Consider the following 9,857-nt stretch of genomic DNA (forward strand, 5'->3'; position numbering starts at 1 on the left):
TCCCTTTTCTGATAAAAGCTCTTTTACAAGATGTCGGATCATCCTGACATAACTCGATCTACAACATACAGAAAGTAAAACGATATTTTCCTAATTACTCATTATACCTCCTCTTCCAGGCCCAGATGGCGTTGATTTTTTTAGAAAGTAAGTATATGTGTATGATAGGAAATGTATTTTTAAAACGTGGATTTTGTCACTTCCTCAAAGTTCCTCGACATAGTGAAACCATTAACTGCCTTGTCATTAAAATAACTTCCCATCAGGACTGACACCTTTTAAGAATGCTCTGGGGATCCTGCTATTTTGCCTCTTTGAGATCCTGGTTAGGGTAGCACATTCTAAGTATCGGTTGAGAAAATCCTCTGGTAACTCTGGATCACTGGCTGAGGGCAAGCTGAAACCACGTGACTCACACTGAGGAGGCCGGGATGGTTTTAAGCACCACCGAACTTCTAGGTGCATCTCTCTTGCTCTTTCCTTCTGGCGCTCTAGGGTGGTCTCACTGTCCGTCTGTCCCTCCCTTCTTTCTTTTTATAAGAATTTTAAATAGATAAATTGGACTCTTCATTGCTTGCTGAATTTCCTGTTTATTCATCTCATTGGGCAATTCAAAATAGGGATAATGAATGAATATTGAGATGTTCATTGTCATGGTTAGGCACCTGCTTCCCAAGTAAGGCCTTTCACATTCTTAGAATATCACATATTTTTTATTATTTTTTAACTTGGAAAAATACACAAGATGATGCTACCTTTAAAATCTGGTGAGGGGTATGGCTGAGCGCCGAAGAATTGATGCTTTTGAACTGTGGTGTTGGAGAAGACTCTTGAGAGTCCCTTGGACTGCAAGGAGATCCAACCAGTCCATCCTATAGGAGATCAGTCCTGGGTATTCTTTGGAAGGACTGATGCTAAAGCTGAAACTCCAATACTTTGGCCACCTCATGCAAAGAGTTGACTCATTGGAAAAGACTCTGATGCTGGGAAGGATTGGGGGCAGGAGGAGAAGGGGATGACAGAGGATGAGATGGCTGGATGGCATCATCGACTCAATGGACATGAGTTTGGGTGAACTCCGGGAGTTGGTGATGGACAGGGAGTAATTCATGGGGTTGCAAAGAGTCGGACATGACTGAGCGACTGAACTGAACTGAACAGACATTTTACAACCCCAAGCAGAGGCCCCTGACCCAGAAACTCTTGCTAATTTTGTGTTCATCAGAGTTGACAAAGCCAAAAGAGAAGACCATAGCAGCATTTTAAGAGTAAGATAGGATAGTGACACTCTGATCTCAAACACTGAGGTAGACTTGGAAAGTCAGAAGCAACATGGGCATACTTCTACCCCTTGAAGTCCACCTCTCTCAAGGCAAGGCCCCAGCGGGTGAAGATAAGCAGTTTCCACAAACCCAGTGAGACCTAGTGAGGTGTGAGTTGGAAAAAGTGGTTCTAGTTTGCAGCTGGTATAGTAGGGTTGCTGCTGCTAAGTCACTTAAATGTGTCTGACTCTGTGCGACCCCATAGACGGCAGCCCACCAGGCTCCCCTGTCCCTGGGATTCTCCAGGCAAGAAAACTAGAGTGGGTTGCCATTTCCTTCTCCAATGTATCAAAGTGAAAAGTGAAAGTGAAGTCGCTCAGTCACGTCCAACTCTTCAAGACCGCATGTACTGCAGCCTACCAGGCTCCTCCATCCATGGGATTTTCCAGGCAAGAGTATTGGAGTGGGGCGCCATTGCCTTCTCCATAGTAGGGTTGATATCAAGCAAAATTATTGGGTATCCTTACTTTGTATGTCACAGACTCCAACAGTTATGAAGATAACCTTCATTTTCTATGTTTTGATAGATCAGATCAGTCGCTCAGTCGTGTCTGACTCTTTGCGACCCCATGAATCGCAGCACACCAGGCCTCCCTGTCCATCACCAACTCCCGGAGTTCACTCAGACTCATGTCCATCGAGTCAGTGATGCCATCCAGCCATCTCATCCTCTGTCGTCCCCTTCTCCTCCTGCCCTCAATCCCTCCCAGCATCAGAGTCTTTTCCAATGAGTCAACTCTTCGCATGAGGTGGCCAAAGTACTGGAGTTTCAGCTTTAGCATCATTCCTTCCAAAGAAATCCCAGGGCTGATCTCCTTTAGAATGGACTGGTTGGATCTCCTTGCCTGCTGTAACCACAAAAAAAATTAACCCAGTGAACTCATCAGTTTTCATATGTTCTTGGAGGTCCTAAGAAGAAGATGAGGGAGTTGGCATGGGGAAGAATAAAGTCTAAGATTGACATGCTGCTCCCAGGTCTGCTTGGAAGAAGTTTAATAGACACTGTTAGGTCAGGCTGTATAGCATTTCCAGGGATCCTTGCCACAAAAGAAAGAGAAAAAGAATAAAGAATGAAACCTGGGAATGGTTTTTTGATGTCTCTTGATGGCCCAAACAGATGTTGTGTCCCTCTTGTGAAGAGCTGCAAAAGAGAGGGAATATATAATAAGGTAGACCATTTTATTCATCAAATTTCAGGGAATGTTTTCAGTTTTTAAAAAAAGGGGGTGGGGGTGGGAGAAATTCCAGGTAGAAGACCAGGCTGAATTTCTCAGAGGTACAGGAGCTGAGAGTCAGTGGCAAGGAACAGGGTTATGTGAGTGGCATAGGCTGTAGGGGAAGGAAGTTATCAGGGATTTAACTACTTCCATAACAGTGATATGGAAACCCCATGTTTGAGAAGTAGGAAAAATATAAGCAGCTACTGTTAGTGGAAAAATACTTGGAAAGAAAGCAATATGTAGAGAAGATATAGGAATTCCCTGTTAAATATGCTGTGCAGATCATTTCCAGAGGCTGCTTAAGAAAGTTTATGTACTATTCTTAAATGCTTTAGCAGTCTGTTGATGTTTTCTTAGAATGCTATTACATGCTTGGAGTGAACCATGTGAAGCCTCAGTTTTATTCAGGTTACACTCTAGAATATAACTCCTCACTGCTTGAAAAAGCTTTACTTGACTTGGCTGCCTCCATGAATTACTGTCATCTCTGATTATCCCATTTCAATGGCAAACCTCAACAAATGATTTCTTCATCACTTTTTCAACTATCAAGTTAATAAAACAAAATGCAATAATTATAATAAATATTAAAAGTAACAGTAATGGTAAAACGTGTCATTTTTTAATATGTCAGACACCATGTCTTGGTGATTCACTGCACGGCTGTCGCTGTTTAGTCACTCAGTCATCTTCGACTCTTTGTGACTCCATGGACTGCAGTCTGCCAGGTTCCTCTGTCCTTGGGATTTCTCAGGCAAGAATACTAGAGTGAGTTGCCACTTCCTTCTCCAGGGGAATTTTCCCAAGCTAGGGATCAAACCTGTGTTTCTTGCTTTGGCAGGCAGATTTTTTACCATTGAGTCACCTGAGAAGCCCTCAACATTAGCTAGCTTTAATTTTACAACAATCCTATAAAAAAGTTACTAATATTGCCACTATTTTAGAGATGTGGATACTGAGGCCCAAAACATGTAACTTATCTAATCTTACATAACTAGGAAGTGGTACAAATGAGATTCAAACCCAGGTACTCTGGTTTCAGTGTTCAGCTCAGTTTAGTCACTCAGCTGTGTCTGACTCTTTGTGACCCCATGAACCGCAGCACACCAGGTCTCCTTATCCATCACCAACTCCCGGAGTTTACCCAAACTCATGTCCGTTGAGTCGGTGATGCCATCCAACCATCTCATCCTCTGTCGTCCCCTTCTCCTCCTGCCCTCAATCTTTACCAGCATCAGGGTCTTTTCAAATGAGTCAGCTCTTCACAACAGGTGGCCAAAGTATTGGAGTTTCAGCTTCAACATCTGTCCTTCCAATCAACACCCAGGACTGATCTCCTTTAGGATGGACTGGTTGGAACTCCTTGCGGTCCAAGAGACTCTCAACAGTCTTCTCCAACACCACAGTTCAAAAGCATCAATTCTTCGGTGCTTAGCTTTCTTTATAGTCCAACTCTCACATCCATACATGACTACTGGAAAAACCATAGCCTTGACTAGACGGATCCTTGTTGGCAAAGTAATGTCTCTGCTTTTTAATATGCTATCTAGGTTGGTCATAACTTTCCTTCCAAGGAGTAAGTGTCTTTTAATTTCATGGCTGCCATCACCATCTGCAGTGATTTTGGAGCCCAAAAAATAAAGTCTGACACTGTTTCCACTGTTTCCCCATCTATTTCCCATGAAGTGATGGGCCCGGATGCCATGATCTTAGTTTTCTGAATGTTGAGCTTTAAGCCAGCTTTTTTACTCTCCTCTTTCACTTTCATCAAGAGGCTCTTCAGTTCTTCTTCACTTTCTGCCATAACGGTGGTGTCATCTGCATATCTGAGGTTATTGATATTTCTCCTGGCAATCTTGATTCCAGCTTGTGCTTCTTCCAGCTCAGTGTTTCTCATGATGTACTCTGCATATAAGTTAAATAAGCAGGGTGACAATATACAGCCTTGACGTACTCCTTTTCCTATTTGGAACCAGTCTGTTGTTCCATGTCAAGTTCTAACTGTTGTTTCCTGACCTGCATACAGGTTTCTCAAGAGGTAGGTCAGGTGGTATGGTATTCCCATCTCTTTCAGAATTTTCCACAGTTTATTGTGATCCACATAGTCAAAGGCTTTGGCATAGTCAATAAAGCAGAAATAGATGTTTTTTCCATGATCTAACAGATGTTGGCAGTTTGATCTCTGGTTCCTCTGCCTTTTCTAAAACCAGCTTGAACATCTGGAAGTTCATGGTTCACGTATTGCTGAAGCCTGGCTTGGAGAATTTTGAGCATTACTTTACCAGCGTGTGAGATGAGTGCAATTGTGCGGTACTTTGAGCATTCTTTGGCATTGCCTTTCTTTGGGATTGGAATGAAAACTGACCTTTTCCAGTCCCGTGGCCACTGCTGAGTTTTCCAAATTTGCTGGCATACTGAGTGCAGCACTTTCACAGCATCATCTTTTAGGATTTGAAATAGCTCAACTGGAATTCCATCAGCTCCACTAGCTCTGTTCATAGTGATGCTTCCTAATGACTTCACATTCCAGGATGTCTGGCTCTAGGTGAGTGATCACACCATCGTGATTATCTGGGTCATGAAGATCTTTTTTTGTACAGTTCTTCTGTGTATTCTTGCCACCTCTTCTTACTATCTTCTGCTTCTGTTAGGTCCGTACCATTTCTGTCCATTATTGTGCCCATCTTTGCATGAACTGTTCCCTTGGTATCTCTAATTTTCTTGAAGAGATCTCTAGTCTTTCCCATTCTATTGTTTTCCTCTACTTCTTTGCAGTGAGGAAGGCTTTCTTATCTCTCCTTGCTATTCTTTGGACCTCTGCATTCAAATGGGTATATCTTTTCCTTTTCTCCTTTGCTTTTCACTTCTCTTCTTTTCACAGCTATTTGTAAGGCCTCCTCAGACAGCCATTTTGCTTTTATTGCATTTCTTCTTCTTGGGGATGGTCTTCATCACTGTCTCCTGTACAATGTCACGAATCTCTGTCCATAGTTCATAGGCACTCTGTCTATCAGATATAGGCTCTTAAATCTATTTCTCGCTTCCACTGTATAATCATTAGGGATTTGATTTAGGTCATACCTGAATGGTCTAGTGTTTTTCCCCACTTTCTTCAATTTCAGTCTGAATTTGGCTATAAGGAGTTCATGATCTGAGCTGCAGTCAGCTACCATTCTTATTTCTGCTGACTATATAGAGCTTCTCCATCTTTGGCTGCAAAGAATATAATCAATCTGATTTCAGTATTGACCATCTGGTGGTGTCCATGTGTAGAGTCTTCTCCTGTGTTGTTGGAAGAGGGTGTTTGCTATGACCAGTGTGTTCTCTTGGCAAAACTCTTATTAGCTTTTACCCTGATTCATTCCGTACTCCAAGGCCAAATTTGCCTGTTACTCCAGGTGTTTCTTGACTTCCTGCTTTTGCATTCCAGTCCCCTATAATGAAAAGGACATCTTTTTGGGGTGTTAGTTCTAAAAGGTATTGTAGGTCTTCATAGAACCATTCAACTTCAGCTTCTTCAGCGTTACTGATCAGGGCATAGACTTGGATTACTGTGATATTGAATGGTTTGCCTTGGAAATGAACAGAGATCATTCTGTCGTTTTTGAGATTGCACCCAAGTACTGCATTTCGAACTCTTTTGTTGACCATGATGGCTACTCCATTTCTTCTAAGGGATTCCTGCCCACAGTAGTAGATATAATGGTCATCTGAGTTATATTCACCCATTCCAGTCCATTTTAGTTTGCTGATTCTTAGAATGTAGACCTTCACTCTTGCCATCTCCTGTTTGGCCACTTCCAATTTGCCTTGATCCATGGAGCTAACCTTCCAGGTTCCTATGCAATATTGCTCTTTACAGCATCAGACCTTGCTTCTATAACCCATCACATTTCAGTGTCTATGTCCATACAATATGCCATGAAATTAGTATTTTTATTCACTGCTGATGAAAACACAGGTACAAAATCTTGTATGAAATGTTCATCTCAGCACTGTTCATAATAGCAAAAACATAGGAACAATCCAAATGTTCATCAATTTTGAATGGATAAACAAAATTTGGTACATCCATACAATGAAATATTATTCCACCATTAAAAGGAATGAAGTGCTAATAGATGTTACAACTTGGATGTACCCTGAAACCAGTATGCTATTAAAAAAAAAAAAAAAGACTTATGCTATGTGAAAGAAGTCATATACAAAAGGCCATATATTGTTGATTCTATTCATATAAAATGTCTAGAATAGGCAAATCTATTGAGACAGGAGGAGAAGGGGATTAACAGAAGGGGGCAACAGAGGATGAGATGGTTGGATGGCATCATCGACTCAATAGACATGAGTTTGAGCAAACTCCAGGAGACAGTGAAGGAAAGAGAAGCCTGGGATGCTGGAGCCCATGGGGTTGCAAAGAGTTGGACGTGACTGAGTAACTGAACGACAGCACTGAGACTGAAAGAGATTAAGATATGCCAGGGGCTAGAGGGGAAGTGACACTATGAGGAGTGACTGCTAATGGGTATGGGGTTTCTTTTGGGGGTGATGAAAATGTTATAGAATTAGATAGAGGTAATAGTTGAACTACATTTTGAATAAACTAAAAGCTAATAAACTGTGTAATCTTAAATGGTGAATTTTATGATATGTCGATTATATCTCAATCTAAAGTTTCTAGGCAGGGAGAGAATAAGTCCACTGTTGCCATTATATTACAGGGCCACATGATGTCACTAGAAGAATGGACAAAGTTGAAAGTAGGCTGCACAAAGCTCAGTGATGCTCTGCTGGTTCAGATTGTGCCCAGGCTACATTTGAATCAACAGGGTGCCCCATGAATGAAGTCTAAGGTTAAAATTCAGACTGTGTTCCAGAATACAGACAACACAATGCCAGAATAGCTTAATACTGAAGAGTTTCTATCCTTAGCCCCATGCTCTCCTTCACAGATTGAAGTTCTTGGCTAAACTTGGTTCCCATTTTAATGGAGAAAGAAATTCATACTCCTTTAGAAAGCATCTCTTTAAAAGGAAATACATCTGAGTACACCGTGAACTTTCAAAAACTTTGTTTGATCTACAATTCTGTGCCAGCTTCAGGTGCACAGCAAAGTGAATCAGCTACATACACACATGCCCACTCTCCCTTAGATTTCCCTCCCACATAAGCCACCATGGAACGCTGAGTAGAGTTCCCTGTGCCATACAGTAGGTCCTTGTCAGTTGGTCCTCATTCCATACATAGTAGTGTTGAATATGTCAACCCCAGTTCTCCAATTAAAAACTTAAAAAAACTAATTTATGGATATACAGGGAAATATTGAGTAATTTTATTGTCCTGAGGTAGGGGGTTTTTCAGTGAGTTATGGATTTTATGCATTTTACATCAATTCTTTCTAAAATATGTATACTATTTAATTCAGTCAGATCAGATCAGTTGCTCAGTCGTGTCCGACTCTTTGCGACCCCATGAATCGCAGCACGCCAGGCCTCCCTGTCCATCACTAACTCCCGGACTTCACTCAGACTCACGTCCATCGAGTCAGTGATGCCATCCAGCCATCTCATCCTCCGTCTTCCCCTTCTCCTCCTGCCCCCTATCCCTCCCAGCATCAGAGTCTTTTCCAATGAGTCAACTCTTCGCATGAGGTGGCCAAAGTACTGGAGTTTCAGCTTTAGCATCATTCCTTCCAAAGAAATCCCAGGGCTGATCTCCTTTAGAATGGACTGGCTGGATCTCCTTGCAGTCCAAGGGACTCTCAAGAGTCTTCTTCAACACCACAGTTCAAAAGCATCAATTATTTGGCGCTCAGCCTTCTTCACAGTCCAACTCTTCCAGTCAAAATATTAAAAAGCTATATATATATACACACACACATATATATATGAAGGTGATTATCATGATGTTATTTTTTAAGGCTCTGGGAAGTCACTTAATTCTATTTTATAAATTTTTACATTGGAGCATAGTTGATTAACAATGATGTTATTGACAGAAGCAAAAAAATCAGAAATATCCAATGATGAAAATTGTATACATACTTGTTGAAAATCTTATATATGTTAAAAATGGTATATATGAATGCCATTTAATAACATGAAAATTCTTATGCTATAATGCAAACTGATTTTTAAAAGTACCTGTCTGTATGTGTGCATAGAGAATATACACGTACTTTCACAAATTCATAAAATTGGAAATAATGCACACAATAGTTAATGTTATATGTCATTTGGTATTGAAATAATTTTCCTTTAATCTTTTCATCCCACATTCTATGTCTTCAATATCTATGCCAATATTTCTCTGAATTCCCAGAGTAGATATTCTTATAGTCACTTTTTTCACTTATATTTTAAAATACATAAAATGATGGTAACGATAACCCTGTATGCGAGACAGCAAAAGAGACACAGATGTATAGAACAGTCTTTTGGACTCTGTGGGAGAGGGAGAAGGTGGGATGATTTGGGAGAATGGCATTGAAACATGTATAATATCATATATGAAACAAATTGCCAGTCCAGGTTCGATGCATGATACTGGATGCTTGGGGCTGGTGCACTGGGATGACTCAGAGGGATGGGATGGGGAGGAGGTGGTAGGGGGGTTCAGGATGGGGAGCACGTGTATACCTAAAAAAAAGAAAAAAATAAAATAAAATACATACATGAATATTTATAATATATGTGTATAAAGTGTATCCATTGGGTTTCCATCAGGAATTGGAATTCTACTGTTTGACTAAAGAGATCTTAAATGGTAGTTAGAAGGCAATTAAGGGAATAGGATTAAGAGAACCATCTAGTTGAGGCACCTCAACTACCAATTTGGGGTGAAGAACCATTAAGTTGAGAGTAATAGCAATGGCAAGAAACCCATACCATCTCTAGGCCGAAAAGGAAGGGAAGAGAGCATTCCCAGAGCTCTGTGACCTGAAGCCACAGAGGAGGGGCTGCTGATCGAGAGCTTCAGTGGTGAAAAGACACTACCACTGCCAGATCCTAAAACAGAGAAAGAATGGATAGAATGTACCCTATTTCTCTTTCCTCCTGCCTCCTGTCTCCTGTGGATGCCTCCATAGTCCAAAACCAAATATAAATCAGCTGAGAAGAGCCCAGGTGATGTTTTCCAAAGAGGTCAGCTTCTGGGGTATAGAATAAGGCAGGCAAGACAGGACAATAGGTATGAAGGGAGGCAAACAGAAGACCCAGATAGTTTATTTGTTTTGCCACCCAGGATTTATTTTCCCCCCTTATTCAGATGGAGAGAAACTCATCCCTAAACATGAGAATCAGAGAGTCCTATCAAC

Source organism: Bubalus bubalis, chromosome 3, assembly GCF_019923935.1.
Source record: "Bubalus bubalis isolate 160015118507 breed Murrah chromosome 3, NDDB_SH_1, whole genome shotgun sequence".
Lineage (NCBI taxonomy): Eukaryota > Metazoa > Chordata > Mammalia > Artiodactyla > Bovidae > Bubalus > Bubalus bubalis.